This window comes from Pinus tabuliformis, chromosome 5_2, assembly GCF_031772625.1.
Source record: "Pinus tabuliformis cultivar Carrire ecotype Pingquan chromosome 5_2, CPIR1, whole genome shotgun sequence".
NCBI lineage: Eukaryota > Viridiplantae > Streptophyta > Pinopsida > Pinales > Pinaceae > Pinus > Pinus tabuliformis.
Genome location: NC_142306.1, coordinates 999,960,084 through 999,976,205, shown reverse-complemented (window position 1 = coordinate 999,976,205; position 16,122 = coordinate 999,960,084).

Below are 16,122 nucleotides of genomic sequence, written 5' to 3'. Positions count from 1 at the left end.
GCATGAACTATGACGCTAAAACTGCTCGGATCTCACTTTTTTATTTTTTAACGAGCATAAATTCCGTGGTAAAACTACTCGATTATATGGTCAAATTTTGATTTTTACTATTACTAGCTTTTCTCTTTTTCAAATATAGTACTGCATTTTCAATTGCTGCAACAAACTTTGTTAGAAATGAATAATATTTGCATGATAATGAGATTATAACCCTAATATTTTACTTTAAACTGTGTAAAAAGCCATTAAAAGAAGTTTTTACCTCTCATTTACCATTTCATTTGCATTTGGTTTGTTGGAGCTCTGGAGGTGCCTCTTCCCCCTTGATTTTTACTAGCTGATTCCGAGAGATTCTGCGGACGATTTTCGGCGCCATCTGGACCAGGTAGGAGCTAAATCCTAGCTCTTTCTTTTCATGGTTTCCTTTTCCTGTTTTCTGCCTGTTTTCGGTCTTTCTGAGCCCCTGGGGTTTTGCCAGGGCGCCCTAGGATCGGAAACCTGCGCTGAAGGTCAAGCAACCTTAAGGCAGCCTGACCCTCAGCGCAAGTGGGAGACTTCCTGCCTGCGCTGGGCTCAAAAGGACTGAGTTTTAAGGTTATTTTTGATGAATTTTTCGCCAGTTTTTTATCAAATCAGGAATTCACTCTTTCTCTTGTTTGCTTTGCAGGGAACTTTGAACAAAATGTCCCTTACATGGCGAGAACGAGAACATGAAGAGGAGGACATGATTGCCCTCCATGACCCGGTCACGGTGAACGTGCTGCGGAACTGTGGCCTGCTGAAGTTCTTCCGTATCTCTAGCATGAGAGCACAGATTTCTTTGCTGCAGTACATGCTTGATGCTTGGGATCCTGTTAACCAAGTGTTTCAGATTAGGGGGAAGACCATCCCCCTGACTATAGAGGACATGTATTTCTTGACTGGGTTGTCAAGACGAGGTGCCCCCATTTCCTTATCAGGTACGGCCCGGGGGACTGATTCCACCAGAGATTATGTCCGCCAGTATTGCAGGGAAGGTTCTCAGCCGAGCAGAGACGGCAATATTGTTATCCGTGAGATTACTGATCGGGCTCTCAGGTCCATTCTGTTTACTATTGGTAGGATGGCCGGTAGCGCAGCTCTACATGTCGCCAACAGGTCTTATATGCAGCACGCCTTGGAGTGTCTCCAACCGAAAGTATTCAACTGGTGTGATGCAATACTTGTTCAGATGAAAAGTCAATTGACCAAGGTAAAGGACGGGAAGCTGAAGAACTTTGGATTTGGTTCTATTCTGATTGCCTTTGCCTTGGAGAAAATCCCACTGATGCAGCCTCAGTACATCATACTTGACTTGCCTTCCCCGACCGAGCCACGCATGCAGAGGTGGGTTGACCACATGTCTAGGCATGCAGATCAACCTCATATTACTTTTACTGAGGCCTTCTTTAGGTGGTTCGAGCGCCAGGAGATGGCGTTTTCTGAGTATCCATATGTGGGTATGGATTTCCGAGGTGATCCGGATTTGGTGCTACCGGATGGCGAGCAGTGGGGTGCCATTGGTAAAACTCTTTGACCATATTACTGTTTATTGTTCTTTAATCATAATGTTGTTGTGCTTTATTCTGTCAAGACTTTTAATTGTACTCTTGGGTGCATGCAGATATTGGTCCTGTTCGTCCAGCAGTTCGTCCGAGATCGCCAGTTGCTGCCCCAGCAGGGGAGCCTGCTAGGAGAGTTGTTATTTGCGATCTTGACGACACTGAGACCCTTACAGCTGTGCAGGAACAGGTTGAGAGCCTTACTCGTGGCCTTCCGGATGTACAGATTGACGAGTTACCTTTACAGATGCAGCGGCATACCATTGGTGTGCCTAGACGATGGACTCGTCTCTTGCGCATGATTGCATAGGCCGTGACGTACTATCATGAGCACCACTAGGCTAGGGTGCCCCCTAGCATCTTTTTGAGTTCTTAGGTCATATGACCAATTTTGTCTTGGTTACAGAACATTATGTATGAACTTATATAAACAGCTTATATATTTTGATTTTCGGGTTTTATTCTGGTTGATTTATGTGATCCATATGTACAATTTTTGATGATGTGTCCTTTTTATAAATGTTGCAAATGTCTATCTAACACATAGTTTGCTAATGAGTCAGTTAATGTGTTTAAGTTTCTTGAAATATGTTGATATTGAATTGAATCAAATCGTCTTTCCAAGATCTTAACCCTTAGGAACATGCGATAAATAGCTGGATTGCGAACAGAATATATACCATTGAGTTGTAGTACTACGAGCTGTGAGTCTAGCCTGACAATTAGTCGGCGTATGCCACGTGTGATGGCATCAGAGAGTACTTCTATCAACGCGCTATACTCAGCGATGTTATTCGTTGATTGCCCAATACACACACCTCTGAAACTTACTAACTCGCCGCTTGGATCAAAAATGGCCCAGGCTGCGGAGGACAGGTTCCGCGAACTACGACTCGCTCCGTCGGCATACCCAACACATGTCTCCAGAAGGTTTGACATCTGCAACGGAAAAAGGTGGATCATTCGACCAGAACAAACACTTTAGCGAAAACAAAATACAACAAAAGCATGCCGGTTACTATTTAAGCATAGTAACGCTTGAGGTACAACCCGTTGCGGGGCTGCGCCAGTGGAATTCCATCGTAATCCATTAACTCGTAGGCTCCTTTTGCTAACACCCTTTTAACAATATAGGGGCCCATCCATAAGGACTTGAATTTACCCGCTCCCAATTTATCGGATTCTTGGTCATAAAGCAAGACCAAATCACCTTCTGAGAAGACACGGGGTTTGACATTTTTGTCAAACTGAGCCTTGAATCATTTCTTATGAGCTTCGTTAGCCAAAGCGGCGTCACGACGGGTTTCATCCAACTGGATTAATTCCAAGAAACGAGCCTCTTCTTCTGAGGTTCCGGGGAGAAGATCAATTGCGAGTTTAAGTGACGAAATTTCGCACTGGATCGGTAAGACTGCTTCCAGGCCATACACCAGTTGAAAGGGTGTGAACCCGGTTGCGTTCTTTACCGAGGTTCGGTAAGCCCACAAAGCTGAGTACAGGATTAGGTGCCATCTTCTTTTATGAACCCTGATCATCCTTTGCAACATACGCTTTAGGACCTTGTTGATTGCCTCAACTTGTCCGTTGGCTTGCGGATAATATGGGGTAGAGCTATCGTGAGATAGCCCTAGCTTGGCAGCTAATTCGACTATCATGTGATTACGAAAATGCGACCCATGATCTGTGACTATAGCCTGTGGTATGCCGAACCTGGCGACTACATGATTGAAAAAGAAAAGGGCAGCTGTTTCACCAGTGTTATCCAATGTAGGCATCGCCTCGGCCCATTTGGTAAAATAGTCAATAGCGACTATAATATACCCATGCCTCCCGGTCGAGGTGGGGTTACATTGCATGAAATCAATGCCCCACTTGGCGAAGGGCCCAACAGCAACTATTGGCTGTAAAGGTGCGGGTGGTCGTCTAGTTTTGCTATCAAAGATTTGGCAAGCATGGCAACTTCTGACTGCGGTTATGCAGTCTTTGAACATGGTTGGCCAGAAGTATCCTGCTCGTAAGATTCTTTGTGCTGTTGCATATCCAGACTGATGCCCTCCACACGCTCCTAAATGACAATCATTCATGCTTTTTCGGCCTCCTCATGGGTAAGGCACCTCCTCAGAACTGTATCGACACCACGACGGTAAAGTGTGTCACCGACGATCATGTAATCTTTTGCTTGGTATCGTATACGTTTTTGTTCGGAGCGAGAGGTGTTAGGCCTGAACTTTTGGGTTTGGAGATAAACTATGATATCTCCATACCACTCATCGCTTACAGATATCAGAAACAAACTTTTGTCCACGATTGACTCTTCCGATGTTTCATCGTTGGACGAAGATGGGAGATCGCATAATAATTCTGCGAAAACTAGGGCCTTCTTTGATTTGGATTTTATAAATTCCAGATCAAACTCTTGAAGGATTGCTATCCATTTTGAATATTTGCCCCCCAGCAACTGTCGTGACAGTATATAAGTCATGGGGTTGAAATCTGACAGGATGGTAGTTTTCCGAAAGAGGACATAATGTCGAAATCTTTGAATCGCTTGAACAGCTGCAAGCGCTAGTTTTTCAACATAAGAATATTTACTTTCTGTATCGTTTAAGTTTTTACTTAAATAATAGATAGGATGTTCAATTCCATCGACTTCTTGAACTAAAACCATCGCAATGGTCGTATCTGCTGCAGCTAGATACAAGTTTAAATCTCTTTGATAGTCCGGGGCGTACATTAATGATGCTTTTACTAGACAATCTTTCAGAGCATCAAAGGAAGCTTGCGCCACCTGGTCCCAGACAAAAGGTACATCCTTTTTCAAAAGACGAGTATAACCCTTAGCAAGTTCTGCGTAATTAGGAATGAACCTCCTCAGAAAGTTTGCTTTCCCTTGGAGTTTCTGAATCTGAAGCAAATTTGAAGGTGGAGGCAAATTAATGATTGCCTGAACCTTACAGGGGTCGAGACGAATCCCATCTTTAGAGACTACAAAGCCAAGTAAACGACCAGAACCGACGCAAAACACACATTTGTGCAGATTGAGTCTTATCTTGTAGTGTCGGCAACGTAGAAATATCGCTCTTAAATGCTGCGGATGATCAGTCCGCTTTCGCGAATGAGCCGGAAGATCATCGAGATAAGGTTGAACGATGTTCTTGATGTCATGGAAGGCATAATTCATCGCCCTCTGAAACGTCGCCCCTGCGTTCTTTAAACCAAAGGGTAATTTTCGATAAGCGAATGTGCCCCACGGACAAATAAATGCAGTCTTTGACTGGTCCTGTGGGCGGATATTTATTTGATTATACCCGGAAAATCCATCCATAAATGAAAAGATTTCACATCCGGCGCATTCATCAATTATCTGGTCGATGAAGGGTGTAGGGTAGTTGTCCTTCGGACAAGCTTGGTTTACATCCCTATAATCGACACACACTCTAATCGTCCCTTGTTTTTTCATAACAGGGACAATATTCGATACCCAATCGGTTAGCGGAACCGGGTAGATGAATCCAGCATGGAGGAGTTTTTCAACTTCCGCCTTGATGGCAGCGGCTTTCTTCGGGTGCACCTGCCGAAGCCGTTGCCTTACTGGTTTGACATCAGGATACATTTTAATTTCATGTTCAACGATACTCGAGTCGATGCCTGGCATTTCATCATATGACCATGCAAAGACATCTCTAAATTCGCGAAAAAGAGCGTTATATATTTCCAGTTCTGAAGGGGAACAACCTTTGCCGACATAAATATTCTCTACAACATCTGTTTTAGTCGAGATATTTATGGCTATAGTCTCTTCAATATTGGATAGGTTTCGCTCGGAATCCACCGTATTTACAGTATTCGTTAGGAATTCAAATACTGAAGGGTGATAAAGGTCATTTTGAGTATCCTCTTCATATTCCGGAAGAAGGGAACGATGGTGGTGATCATTCCATGGTGCCCCCTCAATCATCATTGATTGTAAGATTCCTTCGTCAGTCCCATGTACTTTCGACCAAGGATCTAATGGGGTTCCATATTCTCTAGATCTATCTACCCAAACACTTGACGAGCGTTGATTTGGGCTCGCCTCCCATGCTTGAAACATTGATTGCTACAATATTTCTAAAGGGCTTGGGGGCAAAACCATTGAATGATCCATGTTGACCTTCGTGGAAGATATCATGTTGTAGGTCGCTACAAACGGTACATTTCCTGTATAAATAGGAGGTGGTAGCGCGAAAGTTCCCATTAATGTGGGGTCTTTCAATAATCCTACTCCGATATCTTGAATTGAATGGTTGCTCTCATGGATCATGGGAATGCTTCCTGTAACTTGTGAACCATTAGGGAGGAAATTCTGTTGGTCGATGATCATAATCCCTCCTTCAAACGGGAATGCGATCTTCCTAAAATAAGTCGACATGACAGCTGCCATGGCATAAATCCATGGTCTACCCAGTAGGATGTTATAGTCAAGATTTCCATCAATGACTTCTACATCAATTTCCACTGTTTTTCCTCCTAGTTCCACTTTCAAGTTATTAAGGATACCGTATGGGGTATAAGTCCTTTCGTCGAAAGCTTTTAATGTCGTCGAAGATCGCGAAAAGGTCGGAGATCCTAATGTTTTCCAGCAACTCATTGACATAATACATTTCGAGGCTCCCTCATCAATTATCGTTCTGTGAACATTTTTGTTGAGTGCTTTCACTTGGATAAGGAAAGCTAGCTGAGCTGGTAACTGAGGATCATATCCCTTGTGATCAAAGGATACTAGATTCGAATCCTTAGGATCAACCCCACCAATTGCCGATAACAATGCCTGCCTTTGGGTTGGACAATTTTGTAGCACTTCAAGAGTCGACATAGCGGATGGCGATTGGGCCAAATCTTCCACTATGTTATAATGCTGCGCCACTCTGGCGCGAGGATTAAATGTCGACTTGTGTACTACACCCTTTGGCGGTTTTATTGTTAATTCAGGGATGGTGGGCGTTACAACTTCTGTTGAAGTTGTTGTCGAACTACTTGGTTGATCTTTACCTCTTTCGTTCGACACCTGAGGATTCCCATAATCTTTGTTCCTTGTCAAAATCAAAGCATCATTCTGCTGTTTTGAAACCGACAACATTAGGACTTGCGACGGGGAAGCATTTCCACTATCAACCAGATTTTGACCTGGGTTGGGAAATGGATCAGTTAACATAGCTGAGGTTTGGGAACTTTTGAAGGACCTCTTTAACTCAGCTTTGAATGGGCAATTCTTTGTGTTATGATCCTTATCATCACATATTAGACATGGATAATTTTGTTTCCCTTTGCCAGGAGGGTTTGAAGAATCTTTTCCAGGGGATGACTCACCCTGTTTCTTCTTCTTCCCTTTGTTTTGTTTCTTCTTGCTTCCTGGTTGATTGGTTTCTTTGCCCTTATCTTCCGATACGGCATTTACTTCCGAAGCAAGAATTTCTTCTTTTGCATTTTGATCCGAATTCTTACAGGCTTTCTTTGACGAAGCCTTTATCGATTTCGCGTTTGCTGTGCCAATCACGCCATCACCGGCATGAGAGTCACTATTTGATTTAGGAGGTGGAGGAATTGAAAACTCTGGTCTAGGGGCGTCAGGTATTTTGTCATAGAGCGTGCCAGACTGGGTATAAAATAAGTCCAAATACTGTGCACGAGCAATTACTTGCTCCTCTGTTACGACTCCCCCCTTGGCCACATCTTCCGTAATGGCCGGAAGTAACGACTTTATAAACCATTCAGCTAACAGCTGATCGGGAACATATGTTTTCACCATCCTACGACGACGACGCCACTCATGTATATGATCAGATATATGGGTAGCAGTTGTCTGTTTGAAGTTGGTTAATATTTCTGTTCCCGTTTCATACCTTATCGGTAATTGAAAGTGGGTTAAGAAAGTCGTGGCTAGGGAACTAAAATTGTCGAAAGAGGCTCTTGGCAATTCAATATACCATTTAGCCGCTGGACCTGTCAATGTCCTCTGAAAAAGGCGAAGTCTTATCGAATCGTCGTTAAGGGTGTTCGACGAACACCACAGATGAAAAGTCATCACGTGATTCGACGAGTCTTCACCTGGATTTCCATTGAATTTAGGAATGTCAGATGGAAGTTTAAGAGGAATCGCTGGCCACCAAGGGGCATAAGCAATCAGATCGTTCGTTAAACGGTGTAAATCGGGTAACTCTAAAGTTGCCACGAATGGTAACTGTTGATTCAGGTTAGGCGAAGCGTAACCAGGGTACGATGGAATCGCTTGAGCAGTGGGTCTTTGCATACCCGCATAATGTAATTGATGTTGGTATGACTGATATGGCTGGTGGACTTGACCACTGTAAAGTGGTTGGTTTTGACCGTTTTGGATATACGGTTGTCCACTGTTCGCAAAGATCTGCTGCTCAGAACCTTGGTACACTTGCTGGAACTGCGGTTGTTGGTATTGTACAAGCCATGGTTGTGACGCCATGTTCTGTTGCGCCATGCTAACCATTGGACCAAGGTGTGGGGTAATTGTACCCGTTTGTACTTGTGTCGTCCCACCAGTTGGCGATTGTGGTTGTGACCCATGGTCAAGCGACTGTTGCATTACAACCTGAGAAATCTGAGGTTGACATGTAACGGGTATCGCTTGAACTTGGGACACGGTTACAATAGCCGGGGTGGTTGGGATGTTCGTCACAGGTACACACTGTTGCATAGAATATACAATCCTTGGTTGTTGAGGTAGCATAGGTAGCCAACTACTTGATGCAATTCCAGTATAACCTGAATACTGTTGAGAACTGCCATATGGATATCCTCCCGGAGGAGGTAATGAAAGAGCATACTGCCCCCCATATGGTAGCAATCCGGAACTCAGAGGGATTGTCAATCCTTGAGGACTAGATGGCCCAAATTGACCTCCATGAGGATCAATCTGTCGAGTTTCAACATAAGAATTACCGGGTATTACTCCGGATGAACAAACTGGAACAGACCATACTGTCGAAATAGTCCCTTGGTGGACTCCTTCTAGCTGTTGAGAGCTAGTTGGGACAGCTGGTATGCCGGCAAACATCGTTGGAGTGACGGCAGGGGCTTCTGCTGTCGCTGTGTCATTTGACACAGTCCTAGATGATGACGGTTGTTCAGACATTTTAAGTCTATCCAACAGATTGCCTAGCGATTCTACAGGGACTTCCACTTGTGGTGGATTAACTTTTGATGAAGGAAATAGAGTGACCCCGACTCCAAAATGAGTTGGAGTACTTGCTTGCGGATCCTCTGCAATTTCCTCTATCGCAATCAAACCCGGTGGAAGAGGAAGACTGTCAGATTCGTAAAATATTTCTGGTGCCGAAGAAGTGGTTGTTTCGACAGCGACAGTTGTTTGGGGAACAAAATTTTCTGGATCGGTTACAGATGGAACTGGTCCAGTTACACAAGTATTTGCCCCCAGACTAGGATCAGTATTACTGTCCTTCTGTGGCTGTTGAACTTCTTCTATAGAGGCAGGGTTTCCAGAAATGTTAGGAGTAACCGGAACCTCAGATGCAGTCGGAACACTTGTTCTAACTTTCAAAGGGGATTTTGAACTGGTTAAACGAGTTCGCTTTGCCCGTACTGTTTTCAATTCCGGGGACAAAGACGGTTGACTCGCAAGCCTCTGCGAACGACGGGTTTTCAATTGACTTTCTTCCACGATTGCGGATTACTCGATCAACTAAAATATTAAAAGGGGAAATTTGTGTTTCCGAATTGAATGAATTTTATTAGACGCTTTTAGACACAACTTGCTTTTTCACTTTTTAAGAGTCGAGAAAAAGCTAAAGATGACTCTAGTCTCCTTCGATGTATTAACGAGCCCGAAGTGACAAATGCTCGGTTGGACTTTTTCAGTTATAGAGTTTGAAAAAGGCCAAAAGAAACTGCTCTAGAGATCTAGGCAGAGGGTGTGCCAAACCTTTCGCAAAACCACAGAATATGTTTTACGGTACGAGTGGTCGATCTTCGTGAATGCTGTGTTCACTGCATTGCGATCAGTAGGGCGGCCGACATGGTTTCCTATTGGATAAAGGCTTTATTCCTATAGGGGTCTCCCAATATATACGCGACGGTACGTGGGAGCACAAGTCCGTATTAGTGCCACCGACTCTCAGGAGGAATCACCCACCTTCGTCGAGATCGACAGTCACTACGTTTAACGACGCCGGAACACGTCTCTAGCTTAGACCTCTAGATGTTTGCGTTATGTTTCAAAGCGTTGTTAGGTTCATTCAATATATTTTAAGTTGATCTTTTTAAAGTTTGCCTTTCAAGGTTCACCACGAGATGTATTGATACAAATTCCTAAATGCAGTCTAAGATGAGAAGCAAGCTTTTTCAATCTTTTCGACTTATGAAAATCTTAACTACTGAGGGAAAAGAGAGACAAAAATCTTTTCACACAGATCAAAGAGCACTCGCTAATGCACTTTTTCCTAAATCAACATACAAACTTATATGCAAAATGCAAAGATGCAGGTATTTCTTTTCTCTTTCTTAATGTTTGTGCGACAATACAAAAAAAAGCTGTTGCATAATTTTGAATTCAATTTCAAGTGAAAGCAAACAAACTTGTCCAAAATCAAAAGACACCTTAAGATTTACTTGTTTCGACACTAGAAATATTTAAACTCAAACCAAATGACGAAAGTAAAAGCTCAATCAGCTATGAACAGCAAACAAACTAACTCTTAAGATCAAAACGACACTTTATCACAGGTCTAGATCTAAGAGGCCACAACAAGACTAGTTCACTTTCGTTATGGGAAACTGTAAATGTACAAGAAATACTCAAAGAACAAACACAGTTTCTTTATACAACTGAGGTGGAATAATGACAAGTAAAGTTGGTTTCAGATAGGCCTACTGACTGGTAACAAACAGCAAAAACAAGAGTGAAAACAAGGCAAGAACCAGCAGGAAACCCCAGCAGCACAAGGCAGGACTGGTCCAGCGCAGGTGGAATACTGCATGTTTGACCTTCAGCGCAGGTAGCCCCTTCGGGAACTGCGCTGAAATGCAAACAGCCTTTGTACATCCTGCACTGAAGAACGAAACTTTCGTTTCTGGTGGTTTCCGGGTCACAGATTGCTCAAAAATTCACAGTTTTTGCTCAAATCAGAAGCTATCAGTCAAGGACACACAAAGGGATGACAAGGAGGATGAAAAGCTATCACTAAGAGCTTATTAGAGTCCTTGTGGATCAGCTCTTCAAATCATAAACTTGCCCAGAAACTGAGCTAGAGTAGCTGCCCTCTACTTTGTATTTGAAAGATTCAAACACAGTTCGATTCAGTACTCCCTTTGTTTATGAAATGAATAGCAAAAACACAAACAACCAACAAGATACGATCCCCAGTGGAGTCGCCAATTTGTTGTTGGGAAAAGTATCCAATACGGAATGACCCTATCCCACTCTAAGGGTGATAGTACCTCAGCAACAACTGAATGCAAAGCTATTCAAGATTACTTCTTTATGAGATGAGAGAGAGAAAAGAAGGATGATCTACTAACCGTTATCTTGCGCTAATAGTCGATCCAATCCTCACTCCGTGCTGCTTGCTCCTAGCTCCTTGCTCTTTCACCAGCCCAGCTACACCAAGATCCTGTAAAAGCACAAAGAAAGGAAACTACAAGAAGCATACATCCATAACTGATTCAAGGATTAGAATAAATCAAATATACAAGCATCAATTCGCCATAGAGACACATGCATATAGAAGAACCTCAAATACTTTATTAATAGAAGAAGTAAAGTTCTGAGAGTGTTACAACCATAATAGGCCCAATCCAGCAACACCTCCCAGCAGAAAGAAATCTCCTCTTCACCTCCTTCAAAGCAATCACCCAATAGTTCTAAACTCAAACCAACAACACTTCCTTACTTGCCCAAAATTCCAGCCTCCTTAGACCTCATGAGAGAGCTCTATATATAGGAGATTTGGAGAAAGGATGAGTCAGCTTGAGGCTGGCATGAAGCTGACTAGTGTCCTCTCCCACTTTAGTTAATCTTCAGTTCTTGAGTCCACTTGGAGATTCTTGCTTCCACTTGGAGATCAAGACCCTCTGACTCATCACAAGGTGAATTCCTTGACCCAAGTGTCAGTTTGGAAGCTTCCTGGGCAATTGACACCTTGCAGAATGACTGTGCCACTTGGCCAATCTCGCCCAGCGCAGGTAGCCTTCATTAGTTTTGAAATTCAGCGCAAGTACAGAGTGGAGCAGTTGACATTCAGCGCAGATGCTCAGTGGAGCAGCTGACATGATCCAGAAATAGCCTGGTTTTGAGTGTATTCAGGTGGAGAACTGATTTTCATTGTTGTGGTTTGCTGACCTTGTTCCTCTAAGGGTAAGAACAACATGTTTAGGGACTTTGGATCCCTCAGATTATTGACATTTCATGCTCCATGCTGTTAGGCACAAAAATGTCTATAACACACACTATCATCCTCTGCTTGGGCATTATATGGGAACAGATCCGCCACATTGAAAATAGGTGATAGGCCTATGTCAGGTGGCAGTTGAATCTCGTAAGAGTTGGCTGAAAATTTACGTAGGATTTTGCATGGACCAATTTTCTTATATTTTAGTTTATCATACGTGCCCTTAGGAAACCTTTCCTGGCGCAGGTGCGCAAGGACCTCATCCCCAACATTAAGATGCACCTCTCGTCGCTTTGAATCTGCTTGCTGCTTATATTTCTGTACGTTGTCCTGCAACCTTACTTTGACTTTTTCATGAAGTTCGCTCATTGCTTCAGCAAAGTCTTCCCCATCCGCGCTTCTCCATTCCAACTTTCCCAAATCTCGCAGTTCATGTATTCCCCGAGGATGCATGCCATACAAGATCTGAAATGGGCTGTGTCCGGTGCTACGATTGGGCGAATCGTTATAAGCGAATTCTGCCTGGGCGAGAGCTCGATCCCATAATCGTGAATTTTCTCCAGTTAAACTCCGTAATAAATTCCCCAAGCTCCTGTTCACCACTTCCGTTTGTCCATCAGTCTGCGGATGATACGTAGAGCTGAAATTTAGTTGCGTGCCCAACTTTTTCCACAGGGTGCGCCAAAAGTGTCCTGTGAATTTTACATCCCTGTCTGAAATGATAGTTCTGGGTAGGCCATGTAATCTAACAACCTCCGTGAAAAACAGGTGTGCCACGTACGTGGCGTCACTAGTTTTCCAGCAAGGAATAAAATGAGCCATTTTTGAAAATCTATCTACCACCATCATTACTGAATCATACCCCCACTGTGTTCTAGGCAGTTCGAGGACAAAGTCAATGTTGACCGAGTCCCATGGCCTGCTTGGAACAGGTAGTGGTGTGTAAAGTCCAGTATTCTGACTGTGTCCTTTTGACAGTTGGCAGACTTTACACCTGTTTACATATCTCTGTACATCCCTGCTCATTTTAGGCCAATAATAAAAATGTCCGAGTTGCTCCAAAGTTTTGTTGACGCCAAAATGTCCCGCTAATCCACCACTATGCTTCTCCCATACAATATTCTCCCTCATTGAACAGTCCGGGATACATAAATGCCCACCTCTGAACAATAATCCTTCCTGTAAATTATAGTCCAACCATGGGCTTGCATTCCTCAATACGAGATTTTGGCAGGCTTCAAAAGCTTCCTTGAAATCTATGTCGGTTTGGTACAAATCTTTCAAATGTTCGAATCCCAGTACCTGTATGCTACTCTCCTGTAAGAGAAAGGCTCTTCTGCTCAAGGCATCCGCCACTTTGTTGGCTTGCCCACTTATGTGTTTTAACACGAAAGTGAAACTCTGCAAATATTCTACCCACTTGGCGTTCTTATGGTTTAACTTGTGCTGCTGCATTACATATTGTAATGCCGAATTATTGGAAAACAAGACGAACTCATTGCCCAGCAGGTAGTGCCTCCAATGTTTTAAAGCTTGGACCACTGCATAAAATTCCTTGTCATACGAGGAATATTTCTGCCGGCTCTCATTTAGTTTTTCACTAAAAAGTGCCACTGGTCTATCTTCTTGATTGAGCACAGTGCCAATAACTGTTCCACTTGTGTCACATCGAACTTGAAAAAGTTTATTGAAATCGGGCAGCCTCAAGATTGGCCTCTCCGTGATCTTCTGCTTCAAAAGCTGAAAACTGTCTTCTGCCATCTTGGTCCAACAAAAAGGCTGACTAGCCTTTTTGATGGTCTCTAACATTGGTGCGCAGATTTCACTGAAATTTCTAATAAATTTTCGATAAAAACTTGCCAATCCGTGGAAACTACGTACCTCAAATAAGCTCTTCGGTGACGGCCAACTTATAATTGCTGCAATCTTCTCGGGGTCCATTTTCAATTCATTTTCTGCAACTACAAACCCCAGATAGACCAGCTCCTTCTGCAGGAAAGTGCATTTCTTTAAGTTTATCAGCAGTTTGTTCTGCTGTAACTTCTCTAACACCCTTCGAACATGTTGAAGATGTTCCCCTTTCGTTCTGCTGAAAATTAGGATATCATCAAGATAAACTATCACGAACTTGCCAATAAATTCCTTTAACATCTCATTCATCAATCTCATAAAGGTACTAGGAGCGTTGCTTAACCCAAATGGCATGACCAGCCATTCGTACAGCCCTTCATTAGTCTTGAAAGCTGTTTTCCACTCATCTCCTTCCCTAATTCTGATCTGATGATAACCACTCTTCAGATCAATCTTTGTAAAATAAGCTGCTCCGCTAAGACAATCCATCATGTCGTCCATCCTGGGTAAGGGAAATCTATATAAAATAGTAATTTTGTTAATAGCCCGCGAATCTGTACACATACGCCATTCTCCACCCTTCTTAGGTGCAAGTACTATTGGTACCGCACAAGGTCTCAAACTTTCTCTGATCAGTCCCTTATCCAGCAACTCCTGCACTTGTTTACGAATTTCTTCATTGTCTTTCGGACTCATCCTATACACTGCCTTGTTCGGCAAGCTTGCTCCAGGTATAAAATCAATATGATGGCTAATACTCCTCTTGGGAGGCAACTTATCTGGAAGATCGTCAACTACAATGTCTTGGAATTCTTCTAACAACTCTTGAATTTCTACAGGCAGTTCTGATTTTTCTGTGTTTAGCAACATCGGTTTTGTCCTCCTTACAATCACATAATTGACCTCATTTTCCTCAATCTGCTTCACAAACTGTTTTCCTCCAATTAACAATGTTTTTGTTCCACTCGGTTCTGCTGCATCCTCCTCTTTGATGGATACAAGCGTATGTTTGATTCCATCTTTCACAAATTTATAGCAATTTGTCTTCCCATCGTGCGTCACCTTCCGATCATACTGCCACAGTCTCCCTAGCAGTATATGGCACTCGTCCATTGGCATAATATCGCAGACCACCGTGTCTTGGTATTTGCCAATGTGGAATTCAACCTCGCACTATTCATCAACTAATAGCTGGTGGCCTTTTTGTAGCCACGACACCTTGTAAGGCGTGGGGTGTTTAAGCCGCTTCAATCCCAGCTTTTCCACCATTTCGGTGGCAACCAAATTGTCTGTACTCCCGCTGTCTATAATCAATTTACAACACTTCCCATGTGATTTGCAAACTGTTCGAAACAACGCCTTTCACTGGGTCTGTTCAGCCATCTCTTTGGCTGGCTTCAACAACACTTTGTTCAAAATTAGAGCTTCCCCCGTTTCCGCCACGTTTTCTATCTCCCGGGGTTGTGCTTCAGCTTCCTCAGGCTGCGCAACAAATGCTCCCCTCTGGCCAGCGTGCTCAGCTTCCAGGCATTCGAAGGATCTGTGCCCCCACTTATGGCACCTGTAGCACTGGACATTAGTCCCCCTTCCGCGACCATTTCCTCTTCCCCGCTGATATGGCCGACCTCCTCTAGTGCTATCTCCCTTCTCTGCTGTCCCTGAAGCTCTGGAACTGCTGCCTTCTTCGCTGTTAGTGGCAGTTCTCCCTCTGCCGTAGGACTATCCTCGTCCTCTGCCATTTCCTCTCCCTCTCCTATTGTTCTGTTTCCTGTTAATTTTCTCTTCAGCCTTTACAGCACTCTGAAAGGCTTCTTCAATATTTCGGGGAGAGAGAATACTGATCTCGTCCAATATTTCCAACCTCAAGCCATTTACATACCTCGCTGTTTTTTCTGGAGTATCATCCGTATAACCAGCACGTAAATTTACTCGATAAAATTCCTCAGTGTACTCCTTTACAGTCATACCTTTCTGCCTTAAATTCTGTACTCGTCGATAAAGCTCAACCTGGTAGTCTTTAGGCAAAAATCTGCCCTTCAATTTTTCCACCATCCTTGGCCACTTTCTTATTGGCAACTTGTTCATTCGTCTCCTATCCGCTTGGACACTATCCCACCATAAGGCGGCGTGTCCTTTTAATTTAGTCGCAGCAAATCTAACTCTTTTGTCCTCACTAATTTCCTCATTTTTGAAATACTTGTCTAATTCACTTACCCAATCCAGCAAGACATTTGCGGACAGACTGCCATCATAGTTAGGGATCTCAGGTTTGG